This window comes from Octopus bimaculoides, chromosome 5 (assembly GCF_001194135.2).
Source record: "Octopus bimaculoides isolate UCB-OBI-ISO-001 chromosome 5, ASM119413v2, whole genome shotgun sequence".
NCBI lineage: Eukaryota > Metazoa > Mollusca > Cephalopoda > Octopoda > Octopodidae > Octopus > Octopus bimaculoides.
In genome coordinates this window covers 27,639,418-27,644,082 of record NC_068985.1, presented here as the reverse complement: position 1 = coordinate 27,644,082, position 4,665 = coordinate 27,639,418, and positions in this window count along the sequence as shown.

The window sequence follows — 4,665 nt, the reverse complement described above, 5'->3', positions numbered from 1 at the left end:
TATATATATATATATATATATATATATATATATATATATATATATGTATGTATGTATGTATGTATATGTATATGTATATATATACACACACACATATATATATATTAAAAAATGCAAGATAAAAAAGTCTCTTATTTTACATTTCTTTAAAAAAAAACGTTTTGACAAAACACAGCTTTATTTCTATTAAAAAATATATATATTCCCAACACAGCACTGTTCAATACACACGTTTCTTTCTTTCGTTACTTTCTTTAGTGTCTGATTTTCTAAACTTCATTGTTTTTACATAAAATTTAACTACATCAATAACCAATGACACTATGGTTTGTTTGAAAAATGATACTTTTGTATATTTTAGTTTACGTCAGGGACCCTCTGTATTCAGGATCGACCTGGTAAATATAGTAGCGAAATCTCTCTCAAGGTACACCAGACTGGCTTTTACAAAATGAATAACTGGATAATGTAGTCCAGAGCTTGAAGATAGATATATAAATAATTTATTTCAAAATTTGGCACAGGGCCAATTATTTCAGAAGAGGGGGTAAGTCCATCTATTGGTACTTATTTTATCAACTCTGAGAGGATAAACGGCAAAGACAACCCAGGTGGAATCTGAACTCAGAATGTGGAGAGGGACAAAATGTTACTAAGCATTTCACCCAGCGTGCTAACGATTCTGCCAGCTCGTCACCCTTTTACTTATAAATAACAAAAAGCAAGTTAATCCCTTCTGAACTACTTTTCATCACTGGTCTGTCCAGAACTAGACTGGTATTAAAGGACAACAGCTACATAATAATCTTAATCTTTAAAAAAAATGAGCTTTTGTATGGTTTAGGGGCATTTTTAACTAGTGAAACAATTATTAGTCTTAAAAATGCGTCTTTTGTATTATTTGGCGGTCACATTAATTAATGACATTATTGGCTTACAAAAAGCGGTAGTTTACCTACATCCAACACATGGTGACACTGTAAGCCATTTTTAGGAAGTAAAGAGCCTTTTCTTTTCGATAGAAAACAAACATAAATGTACACCAGTCGTTAAGATGCTTGATCTTTGTATAAGTATAACAGAATATTCAGTCTGATTGATTTAATCCTTCTAGTAGTTTCAGTTGTCACCTAAAATTCCTAATTATGAAGAGTAAGAGTAAACGAAAGTAAATGATTTCCTTAAGAATCAAGCCGGCACGCATATTCGGCAATTCAACATCTCACTACATCTTTAGCTTACTCAGTTATTGAATCGATAACAAATATATACTGATATGCAACACTGCGTATTGAGTACACAGAATAGCAGACTGCTGCCCAAAGTGTCCAATGTATCAGCGAACTCCGAGTTCACTGACGCAGTTCACCTAGTTGTGTATCTGTGCAATCAGTACATGTATAACTCATCGTTATTAGAAGTGATAGGGCGATCTAATTAACAAAAGGATGGATGGTGTAATTGCTAGAAGGGCGGTTAAAAGTACTTCATGATGTTTAGCTACTTCTCTTAGCGTTCTGATTCAAAATCCAGCTGGATTGTTAAAGCATCGGTTTTGTCTTCCAATCGATCGGATCGACAGCATAAGTCTCAGTCAAATACTGAGTTTGATTTGAAACACTGATTCCCCACTCGAAATTGCCTTGAGAGTATGTTATATATCGCTATTTTTATTACGAGGGTGAGTCAAAAAGTAATGCCATTTTGTTTAGGACAGGTATAATTACCAACACAGGAACACGTATCATACATCGAAATGAAGCTGGTCCACTTTGGATCACATCTCTACTTATCATTTCTGTCAATAGCAATGTTCCACCTTCGAATGAGAGCATGTATCCCTGCCCCGTAAACTTTTGTTGACTGTTCTTTGAGCCACTTCTTCACTACCTCCATACTCACCAGATTTAGCGCCTTCTTTCGTGGCGCCTTCATTTCTTCAGCACCACGAAAGAGGGTTTGAGAGGCAAACATTATTCCTGTGACGAGGAAGTGAAAACTGAAGTAAAGAAGTGGCTCAAAGAACAGTCAACAGAATTTTACAGGGCAGGGATACGCGTTCTCATTTGAAGGTAGAACATTGCTATTGAGAGAAACGGTGACTATGTTGAGAAGTAGGGATGTGATCCACAGAGGACCAGCTTTATTTTTATGTATGATACATGTTCCTGCGTTGGTAATTATACCTGTCCTAAACAAAACGGCATTACTTTTTGACTCACCCTCGTACATACGTATTTTGGTAGCTTCTAATTCAAAGTTCACCTGTCATCCAGGAACGTTGATATTGAGTATACTCTCCTCTCTGGATTGAAGTTAGCATAAATATCAAGAATTCTATCTCCTCGGGAAGACTTCAAAGTTAAAATTCAAGAGCAAACAACGTTTTTCAAGCTTCATTTCACTAGATCGAGATAAACTTTAAAATGGAGTGAGCTTCCATTCAACGGTACTTCCGACCGGTTCTTACAATATGTGGCCAGAAAGATAATAAAAATAGGACTAACAAGATTGTTATACACAGCTGTACAAACAAGTAATAATCTTCGGTTGCTTTAGAAAACAGTTAATTAGAAAGTAAGATCCCCAAGACTATCTTAATGCACGTAAAGATGAGATTAAAATGAAATACTTACACTTGGAAATTCGAATATAGATCACAAACTCCGATAAAGAACTGACCCCTGTTCAGTGACATCAAAGTAGTGTGGTGATTGCTGGAATGGATTAGCAATCTAAAACAATGCTTAGTTTCCCCATTTTGGTTGAATCAAATTATTCATTTAATCTAAGCAACTAAAACTCTTCAAAAAGTACGCACATCATCATGATAAAAACCACCCTCAAACCCACATACAAACACATGCATACGTGTATGTGTGTGTATGTATTCTGTAGCTGTCTACATATGTACACATGCACACATGCCCACACACGCCCACACACGCACACACGCGCACGCGCACACATACACACACACACACACACACACATATATATATACATATATATACACACACATTTTATTCATTTGTGGATTAAGTGCGCTACCAACGGTTTCATGTATAAAGTATTTACAATTCTTCAAGTGTTCCACTTTATGTTGTTAGCCCATTTAAAATGGACGTGATTACCAATATCATAAAACTTAACGCTTGAAGAATTGAAAAATCTTCCACATGACACCATCAGTGACACAATTAATCATCCACAAATAAAGAATATCTAACCACTAAATGCGGTGTGGGGATTCATTCTCACTGTTCGGTGCTATCGAGGATGTGTATATATATATATATATATATATATATATATGTATGTATGTATGTATGTATGTATGTAACTGTTATGCAATGCCAATACGTTCTATGTGATTAGGGTTTATCACTCAGACTTTTTCTGTTTTATGCTTGTCACCCGTAGTTTTGTTTCGACCAAGAATTTTTATTTAAGCTCTTTAACAGTACAATCCTACAAAATATTAACCTCATGGTATACATTGTTTCCAAATAATGATATAAAGAAAAAGAAACGTTACCACTCAGTCGCAATGGTGTTTTCATAATATGACAATAAAAAAAAACTATGAAACCTAACTGTATTTAAATGAAATAGCATTCAAGAAATTAATATACGTTATTACCAGAAATATGTCTTCATGGTATCCAAAGAACATGGCTTCCGTAAGGCTAAACAATGAATACTCACTAATGCATGGGCTTGTTTGAACGAGCAACGATTCGAGCTCTAATCACACACCAGTATCTTTAAAAAGAACGACGTGCTAGATAATCTTTTCTAATATAGGCACAATACCCGAAATTTTGTGGGAGGGGGCCAGTCGATTAGATCGACCCCAGTACGCAACTGGTACTTAATTCATCGACACCGAAAGGATGAAAGGCAAAGTCGACCTCGGCGGAATTTGAACTCATAACGTAAAGGCAGACAAAATACCGCTAAGCATTTCGTCCAGCGTGCTCACGTTTCTGCCAGCACGCCGTCTTGACGCGCTAGATAATGTAGTCTTGCACAGAGACAACAAATGAAAGAAAGACGAAATTGTCACGGCTGGAACGCATTTGCTAAATAGATCTGTTCAGTCAGGATTAATGTGAGTCTAATATACAACAATTTTATTGCTCATAATTATTGACAAAGCCTTGATGTATATAATAGATAGGTTATCGAGTCTTGAAGAATATAAGGTACTGTCAATTGACTTGAGTTCAATATGATGGTTGTAACTTATTTTGATCGACCTCAAGATTGATGAATGATAGAGTCAACAGAGTTCGAACCCAAAATTTTGAAGGACTGAACCCAATAGTTTCGACCACTCAGTCGCTTAACTCCACTCTAAATGATTTTTCACTTTGACACAAATCATTTGAGTCGGAATAATAGATTTAGTCAATCAACTCCAGTATATACCCAATGTGAGTTTCATCGAAACTGGAGAAAAATGAAAGAGGAGAAAAAATATCCTTGACACTAGTTCGATTTGAACTTAGAGTGTCGAGTGAGCAAATGGGACACAAAATGGCTTTCATTCAGTGCTTTGTCTATTATCGCAATTCAATGACTTTTGTAGAAATCTAAATACATTTTGACAACGCAGAAGGCTAAATTTTTATAAATAAATAAGTAAATAAATAAATATAT